This window comes from Scyliorhinus torazame, chromosome 1, assembly GCF_047496885.1.
Source record: "Scyliorhinus torazame isolate Kashiwa2021f chromosome 1, sScyTor2.1, whole genome shotgun sequence".
NCBI classification, from domain to species: Eukaryota; Metazoa; Chordata; class Chondrichthyes; order Carcharhiniformes; family Scyliorhinidae; genus Scyliorhinus; species Scyliorhinus torazame.
This window is the reverse complement of record NC_092707.1, coordinates 317,437,011-317,450,968: the sequence shown is the minus strand read 5'-3', so window position 1 is coordinate 317,450,968 and position 13,958 is coordinate 317,437,011.

Here is a 13,958-nt window from a genome sequence, read left to right as displayed (position 1 = left end):
GCCGCCATCTTGTGACCCCCGACCACGTGCGACCCATGGGGGCGGCCATTTTGTCCATCCTGGCCGCGTGCGATTCATGGACGCCACCATCTTGGTTGACAACAAAGGACCCCAGCATCGACTGCTCCACGGGGTCCAACGAAGACGCCGCGACACTACTACCACGACTGGCTTCGGTGACACTGGATCAATCGCGGCCCCGGACGCTCCAGACGACAACAACAACGGTGCTGGTCAACGGATACGAGACGCCATGCCTGATCGACTCCGGGAGCACTGAAAGTTTTATTCACCCAGACATGGTAACACGCTGTTTTCTGACCATCCATCCAAGCACGCAAAAGATTTCCCTAGCTGCAGGATCCCGCTCAGTGGAGATCAAAGGGTTCTGCATCGCAAACCTAACGGTGCAAGGGAGGAAGTTTAAGAACTACAGGCTCTACGTCCTGCCCCAACTCTGCGCGCCCACATTACTGGGATTAGACTTCCAATGTAACCTTCAGAGCCTAACATTCCAATTCGGCGGCCCAATACCCCCACTCACTATCTGCGGCCTCGCAACCCTCATGGTTGAACCGCCGTCCTTGTTTGCAAACCTCACCCCGGATTGCAAACCCGTCGCCACTAGGAGCAGACGGTACAGTGCCCAGGACCGGACATTTATCCGATCTGAAGTCCAGCGGTTGCTGAAGGAAGGCATAATCCAGGCCAGCAATAGTCCCTGGAGAGCCCAGGTGGTAGTCTTAAAGACCGGGGAGAAGCAAAGGATGGTCGTAGACTATAGTCAGACCATCAACAGGTACACGCAGCTAGATGCATACCCTCTCCCCCGCATATCCGACATGGTCAATCGGATTGCTCAGTATAAGGTCTTTTCCACCGTGGACCTCAAGTCCGCCTACCACCAGCTCCCCATTCGCCCAGGTGACCGCAAGTACACCGCCTTCGAGGCAGACGGACGGCTATACCACTTCCTAAGGGTCCCATTTGGCGTCACGAACGGGGTCTCGGTCTTCCAGTGGGAGATGGACCGAATGGTTGACCATCACGGGTTGCAGGCCACGTTCCCGTATCTCGACAACGTAACCATTTGCGGCCACGATCAGCAGGACCACGACGCCAACCTCCAAAAGTTCCTCCAGACCGCTAACGCCCTGAACCTCCCATATAACGAGGAAAAATGCGTTTTTTTGCACAAACCGTTTGGCCATCCTGGGATACGTAGTGCGCAATGGAGTAATAGGCCCCGAACGCATGCGCCCCCTTATGGAATTTCCACTCCCCCACTGCTCCAAAGCCCTGAAACGTTGCCTGGGCTTCTTTTCATATTACGCCCAGTGGGTCCCCCAGCATGCAGACAAGGCCCGCCCGCTAATACAGTCCACTACCTTCCCCCGTGCCACGTGATAGTGAGATGAGGAATAGGGAGAGAGAGCATTTAAACACGTGGCTACAGGGATGGTGCAGGCGGGAGGGTTTCAGATTTTTGGATAACTGGGGCTCTTTCTGGGGAAGGTGGGACCTCTACAGACAGGATGGTCTACATCTGAACCTGAGGGGCACAAATATCCTGGGGGGGAGATTTGTTAGTGCTCTTTGGGGGGGTTTAAACTAATGCAGCAGGGGCATGGGAACCTGGATTGTAGTTTTAGGGTAAGGGAGAATGAGAGTATAGAGGTCAGGAGCACAGATTTGACGTCGCAGGAGGGGGCCAGCGTTCAGGTAGGTGGTTTGAAGTGTGTCTACTTCAATGCCAGGAGTATATGAAACAAGGTAGGGGAATTGGCAGCGTGGGTTGGTACCTGGGACTTCGATGTTGTGGCCATTTCGGAGACATGGATAGAGCAGGGACAGGAATGGATGTTGCAGGTTCCGGGGTTTAGGTGTTTTAGTAAGCTCAGAGAAGGAGGCAAAAGAGGGGGAGGTGTGGCGCTGCTAGTCAAGAGCAGTATTACGGTGGCGGAGAGGATGCTAGATGGGGACTCTTCTTCCGAGGTAGTATTGGCTGAAGTTAGAAACAGGAAAGGAGAGGTCACCCTGTTGGGAGTTTTTTATAGGCCTCCTAATAGTTCTAGGGATGTAGAGGAAAGGATGGCGAAGATGATTCTGGATATGAGCGAAAGTAACAGGGTAGTTATTATGGGAGACTTTAACTTTCCAAATATTGACTGGAAAATATATAGTTCGAGTACAATAGATGGGTCGTTTTTTGTACAGTGTGTGCAGGAGGGTTTCCTGAAACAATATGTTGACAGGCCAACAAGAGGCGAGGCCACGTTGGATTTGGTTTTGGGTAATGAACCAGGCCAGGTGTTGGATTTGGAGGTAGGAGAGCACGTTGGGGACAGTGACCACAATTCGGTGACGTTTACGTTAATGATGGAAAGGGATAAGTATACACCGCAGGGCAAGAGTTATAGCTGGGGGAAGGGCAATTATGATGCCATTAGACGTGACTTGGGGGGGATAAGGTGGAGAAGTAGGCTGCAAGTGTTGGGCACACTGGATAAGTGGGGCTTGTTCAAGGATCAGCGACTGCGTGTTCTTGATAAGTATGTACCGGTCAGACAGGGAGGAAGGCGTCGAGCGAGGGAACCGTGGTTTACCAAGGAAGTGGAATCTCTTGTTAAGAGGAAGAAGAAGGCCTATGTGAAGATGAAGTGTGAAGTTTCGGTTGGGGCGATGGATAGTTACAAGGTAGCGAGGAAGGATCTAAAGAGAGAGCTAAGACGAGCAAGGAGGGGACATGAGAAGTATTTGGCAGGAAGGATCAAGGAAAACCCAAAAGCTTTCTATAGGTATGTCAGGAATAAGCGAATGACTAGGGAAAGAGTAGGACCAGTCAAGGACAGGGATGGGAAATTGTGTGTGGAGTCTGAAGAGATAGGCGAGATACTAAATGAATATTTTTCGTCAGTATTCACTCAGGAAAAAGATAATGTTGTGGAGGAGAATGCTGAGCCCCAGGCTAATTGAATATATGGCATTGAGGTACGTAGGGAAGAGGTGTTGGCAATTCTGGACAGGCTGAAAATAGATAAGTCCCCGGGACCTGATGGGATTTATCCTAGGATTCTATGGGAGGCCAGGGAAGAGATTGCTGGACCTTTGGCTTTGATTTTTATGTCATCATTGGCTACAGGAATAGTGCCAGAGGACTGGAGGACAGCAAATGTGGTCCCTTTGTTCAAAAAGGGGAGCAGAGACAACCCCGGCAACTATAGACCGGTGAGCCTCACGTCTGTAGTGGGTAAAGTCTTGGAGGGGATTATAAGGGACAAGATTTATAATCATCTAGATAGGAATAATATGATCAGGGATAGTCAGCATGGCTTTGTGAAGGGTAGGTCATGCCTCACAAACCTTATTGAGTTCTTTGAGAAGGTGACTGAACAGGTAGACGAGGGTAGAGCAGTTGATGTGGTGTATATGGATTTCAGCAAAGCGTTTGATAAGGTTCCCCACGGTAGGCTATTGCAAAAAATACGGAGGCTGGGGTTTGAGGGTGATTTAGAGATGTGGATCAGAAATTGGCTAGCTGAAAGAAGACAGAGGGTGGTGGTTGATGGGAAATGTTCAGAATGGAGTACAGTCACAAGTGGAGTACCACAAGGATCTGTTCTGGGGCCGTTGCTGTTTGTCATTTTTATCAATGACCTAGAGGAAGGCGCAGAAGGGTGGGTGAGTAAATTTGCAGACGATACTAAAGTCGGTGGTGTTGTCGATAGTGTGGAAGGATGTAGCAGGTTACAGAGGGATATAGATAAGCTGCAGAGCTGGGCTGAGAGGTGGCAAATGGAGTTTAATGTAGAGAAGTGTGAGGTGATTCACTTTGGAAGGAATAACAGGAATGCGGAATATTTGGCTAATGGTAAAGTTCTTGAAAGTGTGGAGGAGCAGAGGGATCTAGGTGTCCATGTACATAGATCCCTGAAAGTTGCCACCCAGGTTGATAGGGTTGTGAAGAAGGCCTATGGAGTGTTGGCCTTTATTGGTAGAGGGATTGAGTTCCGGAGTCGGGAGGTCATGTTGCAGCTGTACAGAACTCTGGTCCGGCCGCATTTGGAGTATTGCGTACAGTTCTGGTCACCGCATTATAGGAAGGACGTGGAGGCTTTGGAGCGGGTGCAGAGGAGATTTACCAGGATGTTGCCTGGTATGGAGGGAAAATCTTATGAGGAAAGGCTGATGGACTTGAGGTTGTTTTCGTTGGAGAGAAGAAGGTTAAGAGGAGACTTAATAGAGGCATACAAAATGATCAGGGGGTTGGATAGGGTGGACAGTGAGAGCCTTCTCCCGCGGATGGATATGGCTGGCACGAGGGGACATAACTTTAAACTGAGGGGTAATAGATATAGGACAGAGGTCAGAGGTAGGTTCTTTACGCAAAGAGTAGTGAGGCCGTGGAATGCCCTACCTGCTACAGTAGTGAACTCGCCAACATTGAGGGCATTTAAAAGTTTATTGGATAAACATATGGATGATAATGGCATAGTGTAGGTTAGATGGCTTTTGTTTCGGTGCAACATCGTGGGCCGAAGGGCCTGTACTGCGCTGTATTGTTCTATGTTCTATGTTCTATGACAGAGGCTCGCCAGGCCTTCAGCCGCATCAAAGCGAATATCGCAAAGGCCACGATGCGCGCCATCGACGAGTCCCTCCCCTTCCAGGTCGAGAGCGACGCATCTGATGTAGCTCTGGCGGCCACCCTTAACCAAGCGGGCAGACCCGTGGCCTTTTTCTCCCGGACCCTCCACGCCTCAGAAATCCGCCACTCCTCAGTGGAAAAGGAAGCCCAAGCCATAGTGGAAGCTGTGCGACATTGGAGGCATTACCTGGCCGGCAGGAGATTCACTCTCCTCACCGACCAACGGTCGGTAGCCTTTATGTTTGATAATGCACAGCGGGGCAAAATTAAGAATGACAAGATCTTAAGGTGGATGATCGAGCTCTCCACCTTTAACTATGAGATCTTGTACCGCCCCGGAAAGTTGAACGAGCCGTCCGATGCCCTATCCTGTGGCACATGTGCCAACGCACAAATAGACCGCCTCCAAGCCCTCCACGCGGACCTCTGCCACCCGGGGGTCACTCGATTTGACCATTTCGTAAAGTCCCGCAACCTCCCCTACTCTGTGGAGGAGGTCCGTACAGTCACCAGCAACTGCCACATCTGCGTAGAGTGCAAACCACTTTTTCAGGCCGGATAGAGTGCACCTGATCAAGGCTTCCCGCCCCTTTGAATGCCTCAGTTTGGATTTCAAAGGGCCCCTCCCCTCCACCGACCGCAACGCGTACTTCCTGAACGTGGTGGACGAGTACTCCCGTTTCCCCTTCGCCATCCCCTGCCCCGACATGACAGCTGCCACAGTCATTAAAGCTCTTGGCACCATATTCACACTGTTCGGTTTCCCCGCGTATATCCATAGCGACAGGGGGTCCTCCTTCATGAGTGACGAGCTGCGCCAGTTCCTGCTCAGCAAGGGCATTGCCTCGAGCAGGACGACCAGCTACAACCCCCGGAGGAAGGGACAAGTAGAGAGGGAGAATGGCACGGTCTGGAAGACTGTCCTGCTGGCCCTACAGTCCAGGGATCTCCAAGTTTCCCGGTGGCAGGAGGTCCTCCCGGACGCTCTCCACTCCATCCGGTCGCTGCTGTCTACCACCACTAACCAAACGCCCCATGAGTGCATCCTTGTCTTCCCCAGGAAGTCCTCCTCCGGAACGTCGCTGCCGACCTGGCTGGCGGCCCCAGGACCCATCTTGCTCCGGAAACATGTGCGGGCGCACAAATCGGACCCGTTGGTCGAGAGGGTCCACCTTCTACACGCGAACCCCGACGGCCGACAGGACACGGTCTCCCTGCGGGACCTGGCGCCCGCCGGCAACACACACACACCCCCGACACCGACCACCCCCTCCCTGCCACCGGCGCACCCCGCGACTGCCCCTTTCCCAGGGGGATCAGTCCTCCTCCCGTGCCCGCCCAGGACTAAAACAGGAACAAACAGCAAAACGCTCCCGGAGCCGACAACACCCGAGCAAGCACCTGCACCACCACCGGGGCTGAGGTGATCAACGAGAAAGACCAGACTGCCCGCTCGACTCGTGGAATCCTCATGACACCAAGAAAAGCAAGAATGTTGTTATAACAAAAAAGATTTTTTGCTCGTATTGTAAATAGTTCTCACAAACTTGTGCATAGCCCAGTGTAGGGCTAAAGCTGTATTAACACAGTCTGAAATTTGTTCCAGGGCCAGCCTTGTAAACCCTTACCACCAAGCGAACCACCACCCCGCCGGATTCCTTTTTAACAAGGGGTGAATGTGGTGGTATGTATTAGGGGTAATGTGGTACCTGTGAAGCCGAGAGGCTATTGGCTGACAGGTCCCGGGTCCTGGTTGGATCTGCCGACTTCTGACTCCGCCCTGAAGGCGGGGTATAAGAGCCCGAGCTTCTCCCCGCAGCCTCATTCTGTTGCTGAGCTGCTGGGGACAAGTCTCGCTTAATAAAGCCTAGATCGACTTCATCGCTTCTCGTCTCGCGTAAGTCATTGTGCGCTACAAAAAGCAATGCTCATTTATTTACACACAGTCAAATCTACTCATGCATAAACTCTACAAACTAAACTACCACTATTACTAAATCCTATACTTAGCTTCGGGTACCCACTCAGTCAGAGGAACAATGGCCGTTGCTCGGTTCTGAGGCTGCTGGGTTGAGCTGTTTACAGGGTAGCAACTAGGAGCGTCTATCTCGTAGCGTGCGTTGACTTGGAACTTACTTGGTCTGGTGCAGCTGCTAGGCTGGTCTCTCTCTTCACTGAGAGCCAAAGCCAAAGGAGGAAGATTCTCCTTTGGGGAATACCTTTTATACGGAAAAGGGCTTCGCGTGCTTTTGAGCGGGCCTTTAACTTGGCCTCAACTGATTGGATCTTTCCTAATCATCCGTATCGATCTTCCTCCAATAGAGGGGTGGTTCCCGGATCGCTGGGCGTGTCCTAGTGACCGTTGGTCTGCTTTGTTTTAGCCTCTTCTGGCGCCGGGGTGTCTGCCTTAACATTGTGTATCTAAATGTTTCCCTTTTGTCCCGGAGATGGCTCATTAGTATGTAGATTGCTTGGCAGTTTCTGTCCTGTCTGAGAGTTTAAGGTTCTAATCAACAGACAGAGCTTGCACCTGCTTGTTTCTTAGTATTGTCCAATTTTCCCTGCATTCTTTGCGGGTGTCCATTTTGTAACCGGGACGTGGCCATCCCAGATGGCTACAATCCCTCCTTGTGATCCTCAACGTGAAGCGTGAAGGATCACACTACTAGGTCATCTTCATCCTCTGACCACCGCGGCACCCATACTTAGGCTCTACACTGTCCTATCCTATGCAACACAATTTTACCAAAACCATTTTAATTACATTCATTATCATAAAACTCTACAGGGCACTATGACATTAATACATACATTACGGAAAAATAAAAAAACTGGAACCTCTAATTATTCTCAATAAACTATCCTCATTCAAACAATCCAAAAATAATCTATACGTCTTACACTGTACAAAATAGCATCACACAAATTTCTCTGGCCTGGCAGTCAGACACAGAGGTTTACATCTCTTTATTCCACAGAATACATCAAGAAAATGTATGCACGACTTCCGGGTGCGGCGATGACCAGCTACGTGGTCGCACGTTTCGGCACCTCCCGTTTGAACGGACTTTTGGGCTCTTATTGGGAGCCCCAACGGCAATCTTTGACGGCTAAACCCATTGTGCGGTGAAACAGAAGGGAATCCCCCTGGATGTACATGGAGAAAGGAGATAATAGTGGCCGGATTGCAGAGGATCCTCTGGAGCAGCGGCAAGGAAGGGAAGCACGAAGCAAGATGGCGGCGGAGGGAGGCCGTTTGGTATGGGGCCCGGAACAGCAAGAGTTCCTTCGGAGATGTGTGGAGGAGCTAAAGAAGGAGGTGCTGGCCCCGATGCTGCAGGCGATTGAGGGGCTAAAGGAGGCGCAGAAGACCCAAGAATTGGAGCTTCGTGGCGTGAAGGCAAAGGCTGCCAAAAATGAGGACGAAATACAGGGCCTGGTGGTGAAGACAGAGACACACGAGGCACTGCATAAGAGGTGTATGGAGAGGCTGGAAGCTCTGGAAAATAGCTCGAGGAGGAAGAACCTAAGAGTTTTGGGTCTTCCCGAAGGTGCAGAGGGAGGGGACATCGGGGCATATGTGAGCACGATGCTTCATTCCTTAATGGGACCGGAGGCCCCGACGGGCCCCTTGGAAGTGGAGGGAGCATATCGAGTCCTTGCGAGAAGACCGAAGGCGGGAGAAATACCTCGAGCTATAGTGGTGAGGTTTCACCGCTATAAAGACAGGGAGATGGTCCTGAGATGGGCGAAAAAGACATGGAGCTGCAGGTGGGAGAACGCGGCGATCCGCGTGTACCAGGATTGGCGGTGCTCCATAGAAAGAAAGTTAAATTTGGTATGCTGCAGCCGGCGAGACTGTGGGTTACACATCAAGGGAAACACCACTACTTCGAGACGGCAGAAGAGGCGTGGACATTCATTGAAGATGAGAAGCTGGACTAGACTGGAGAGAGAAAGAACTTTTGTAATAAAGCAGTGGTGTGATTGCATGGGACTGGGAATCGGAAGGGGGGGGGAAAATTTTCTCTTTCCCCTCGATGGGGGGGGTATGGTGAACTGTGGGCGCCGGTGGGGAAGGAGAGGGGGAAGGAGAGAGGGAGCTGCGCCATTAGGGGCGGGGCCGAGTGGGAAGCGCGGGCTTTGCTCCCGCGCTATGGTAATTGTGGCGGGAAAAGGGGGCGCAGGAAGGAGGGGGCCTTACACAATGGGAGGCTGAGGATAAACGGGGGAAGCCGAGGTCAGACAGATTTCGCTGACTTCTGGAAGCAACATTGGGGGAGCAATCACGCTAGAGGGGGATCTAGCGGGGGTGGGGTAACTGGGTTGCTGCTGTTAAGGGGAAGGGGGAGCTCCTACGGGATGGGATGGTCGGGACGGGAGGACACCGTTGGGGGGACAAGTGGGTGCATGGGAACCGGGTGAGGAGCTGGTTTAAAAAAGGGGATGGCTAGTCGACGAGTGGGGGGGGGGGGGTAAAGAGCCCCCCACCCGGTTGATCACGTGGAACGTGAGAGGGCTGAATGGGCCGATTAAGAGGGCAAGGGTACTTGCGCATCTAAAGAAATTTAAGGCAGATGTGGTCATGCTGCAGAACACGCATCTGAAACTGGTGGATCAGGTCAGATTACGAAAAGGATGGGTGGGACAGGTATTTCACTCGGGCTTGGATGCGAAAAATAGAGGGGTGGCAATATTAGTGGGGAAACGGGTATTGTTTGAGGCGTGGACCACAGTGGCGGACAGTGGGGGTAGATACGTGATGGTGAGTGGCAGACTGCAAGGTGAGGCGATGGTTCTGGTGAACGTATATGTCCCGAACTGGGATGATGCCAACTTCATGAAGCGTATGCTGGGGCGTATCCCGGACCTGGAGGCAGGAAAGTTGGTAATGGGGGGAGACTTCAACACGGTGCTGGATCCAGGGCTGGACCGGTCCAGGTCTAGGACCGGGAGGAGGCCGGCAGCGGCCAAGGTGCTTAAGGACTTCATGGAGCAGATGGGAGGAGTGGATCCCTGGAGATTTACTAGGCCTAGGAGTAAAGAGTTCTCCTTCTTCTCCCATGTCCACAAGGTGTATTCTCGGATAGACTTTTTTGTCCTGGGAAGGGCGCTGATCCCGAAGGTGGCCGGGACGGAGTACTCGGCTATAGCCATTTCGGACCATGCTCCACATTGGGTAGATCTGGAGAGGAAAAGGAACAGCACCCACTGTGGAGATTAGATATGGGATTGTTGGCGGACGAGGGGGTGTGTGTAAGGGTAAGGAGATGTATCGAAAGGTATCTGGAGATTAATGATGATGGAGAGGTTCAGGTGGGAGTGGTCTGGGAAGCACTGAAGGCGGTGGTCAGAGGGGAACTGATTCCCATAAGGGCCCATAAGGGGAAACAAGAGAGCAAAGAGAGGGAGAGATTGTTGAGAGAAATTTTGAGGGTGGATAGGCAGTATGCGGTGGCTCCGGATGTAGGACTATACAGGGAAAGACGAAGGTTGCACACGGAATTTGATTTTTTGACCACGGGCAAGGCGGAGGCACAATGGAGGAAGGCACAGGGAGTGCAGTATGAGTACAGAGAGACGGCGAGCCGGTGACTGGCCCAACAACTGAGGAAGAGGGGGGCGGCGAGGGAGATTGGAGGGGTTAGGGACAAGGAGGGTGAGATGGAACGGGGAGCGGAGAGGGTGAACGGGGTGTTTAAGGCATTTTATGAGAGGCTGTATAAGGCTCAGCCCCCGGAAGGGAAGGAGGGAATGATGCACTTCCTAGACCAGTTGGAATTCCTGAAGGTGGAGGAGCAGGAGAGGACAGGACTGGGAGCACAGATTGAGGTGGAGGAGGTGGTAAAAGGGATTGGGAGCATGCAGCCAGGGAAGGCCCCGGGACCGGATGGGTTCCCAGTGGAATTTTATCGGAAATATGTGGACCTGCTGGCCCCGCTTCTGACGAGAACCTTTAATGAGGCCAGGGAAAGGGGGACGTTGCCCCCGACGATGTCGGAGGCGACGATATCGCTGCTCTTGAAAAGGGACTAAGACCCGCTGCAGTGCGGGTCTTACAGGCCTATTTCCCTCCTGAATGTAGATGCCAAGCTTTTGGCCAAGGTGATGACGACGAGGATCGAGGATTGTGTCCCGGGGGTGGTTCACGAGGATCAAACGGGGTTTGTTAAGGGGAGACAATTGAACACTAACATACGGAGGCTGCTGGGTGTGATGATGATGCCCCCGCCGGAGGGGGAGGCGGTGATAGTGGTGGCGATGGATGCAGAGAAAGCATTTGATAGAGTGGAGTGGGATTACCTGTGGGAAGTGTTGAGGAGATTTGGATTTGGAGAGGGGTTTATTGGATGGGTTCAGCTTCTATACAGGGCCCCGGTGGCAATTGTGACTACAAATAGGCAGAGATCTGACCACTTCCGTCTATACAGAGGGATAAGACAGGGATGTCCTCTGTCCCCGTTACTGTTTGCGTTGGCAATTGAGCCACTGGCCATAGTGCTGAGGGGCTCTAGGAAGTGGAGGGGAGTACTTAGGGGAGGAGAAGAGCACCGGGTGTCACGAGACGCGGATGATTTGTTGTTGTATGTCGTGGACCCAGTGGAGGGGATGCCCGAGATAATGCAGACACTCAGGGAGTTTGGGGAATTTTCAGGATATAAATTGAATATGGGGAAGAGTGAGCTGTTTGTGATGCACCCTGGGGAACAGGGCAGGGGAATAGATGATTTGCCGTTGAGGAGAGTAACAAGGGATTTTCGGTACCTAGGGATCCAGATGGCCAGGAACTGGGGAACCTTGCATAATCTTAATTTAGGAAGATTGGTGGAGCAGATGGAAGAAGACTTTAGGAGATGGGACATGGTGCCCCTGTCACTGGCGGGTAGGGTGCAGGCGGTTAAAATGGTTTCTTTGTGTGTTCCCTTCCGCGGTTTCTTTGTGTGTTCCAGTGCCTCCCTGTGATGATTACAAAGGCCTTTTTCAAGAAAGTGCATAAGAGCATTATGAGTTTTGTGTGGGCTGGGAAGACCCCAAGAGTGAAGAGGGGGTTCCTGCAGCGTAGTAGGGATATGGGGGGACTGGCACTGCCGAGTTTAATTGACTATTATTGGGCCACCAACATATCAATGGTATGCAAGTGGATGGGGGAAGGGGAGGGAGCGGCGTGGAAAAGACTAGAGATGGCGTCCTGTAGGGGAACCAGCCTAAAAGCATTAACGACGGAGCCTTTGCCGTTCTCCCCGAAGAAATACACCACAAGTCCAGTGGTGGTGGCAACGCTGAAAATTTGGGGGCAGTGGAGACGGCATAAGGGAGTGACGGGTGCCTCGGTGAGGTCCCCGTTAAGGAACAACCACAGGTTCGTCCCGGGGAAGATAGATGGGAGATTTAAAGCTTGGCAGAGAGCAGGGATTGTGAAATTGAAGGATTTGTTCCTAGGCGGGACGTTTGCGAGTCTGGGAGCACTGACAGAAAAATATGGGTCGCCACCGGGGAATGCATTTCGATATATGCAACTGAGGGCTTTTGCGAGGCAACAGGTGAGGGAATTTCCGCGGCTCCCGGCGCAAGAGATTCAGGACAGAGTGATTTCGGGGGCATGGGTGGGGGATGGTAGGGTGTCAGATATATACAGAGAAATGAGAGACGAGGGGGAGACGATGGTGGAGGAGCTGAAGGGAAAATGGGAAGAGGAGCTAGGGGAAGAGATTGAGGAGGGGCTGTGGGCAGATGCCTTAAGTAGGGTAAACTCTTCGTCCTCATGCGCCAGGCTCAGCCTGATACAATTCAAGGTTCTACATAGGGCGCACATGACTGGAGCAAGGTTAAGTAGATTTTTTGGAGTGGAGGATAGGTGCGGGAGATGCGCGGGAAGCCCAGCGAACCACACCCACACGTTTTGATCATGCCCGGTACTGCATGGGTTCTGGGTGGGGGTGGCGAATGTGCTTTCAAGGGTGGTGGGGGTCCGGGTCAAGCCAGGCTGGGGGTTGGCGATATTTGGGGTTGCGGACGAGCCGGGAGTGCAGGAGGCGAGAGAGGCTGATGTTTTAGCCTTTGCGTCCCTAGTAGCCCGGCGAAGGATATTACTTATGTGGAAAGAAGCTAAACCCCCAGGCGTGGAGGCCTGGATAAACGACATGGCGGGGTTTATAAAATTGGAGCGGATAAAATACGCACTAAGAGGTTCGGCTCAAGGGTTCACCAGGCGGTGGCAACCGTTCCTCGACTATCTCGCAGAACGATAAGGGAAATGGGAAAGGTAGCAGCAGCAACCCAGGGGGGAGGGAGGAGGGGGGGAAGGGGAGGCCCCATCCGGGCCCTCAGGGGTTTTGTACAGGTGTTTGTATATGAGTTATTTATATTGGTTTTTGTGACTTTATTATTTTGGATATTGGCTAGTTTTTATTTTTGTTGCTGGCAGTTGCCGTCTAGTTAATATATTATTTATTCTTTAAAAAAAAACGGTCATCATCATTATTTATATTATTTTAAAGTTGCAAAAGGGGAAAATTTTGCACTGTCTTTGTTTGACCGAAAAATTTGAATAAAATATATTTATATAAAAAAAGAAAATGTATGCACTTTAATCCATCCCAATGGGTTCGGAGGTCTGGTGAAATCCGAAAATGGTGGACCTAAATCTGTATACCGGGGTGCGAGAGCTATATGCTCTCTTTCGCCATTTCCTAACTCTAAATGTTTGCACGACACTGCAAAGTATCGCCAGCACTAAGAGTGCTTTGACTACATATGAGAGTGAGTACCAGGTGATAAACTTATCACACCAGGTTGGGGTATTGCTAGCTGACGCTGGGCTAGTTATCTCGGGGTTCCGTGTATTACAGGGGTGAGAGTCATTTATGGTTTGTGTGGTAGGGGTCAGGGGGGTAGCGTCCGCACGCAACTGAAGGGATCTCGCTAAGATCCATGTGAACACGAAGGCTGTCTTCATCTTTGTCGGACTTCTTTCTGGGGTTCCTGGGTCTCTGGAGTTCTGTGAACACAAGCATAATTTCTGTTATTATCTTGCTTTAGACCTCGTATGTCTGTCTGTCTGTCCTTTATTGCCAATTTCCCTTTATAATTGGTCACCATCTGTGACTCCCTCATTTTTTTTAAAAACGGAATATTTGGACTAGACATCTAAGAAAAATACTGCCATACTGCGAGCCGTCTCGCAGCCTGTGTGATTTACCATCCCAATGTTTGAGGATGTAAATAGCACCGGGAAGCAACCTAGGTGTTGCCAAAACCAAACAAAAGAATTTCAAACTTAATGAGCCAAAATGGGGTACGTATGGGCCAC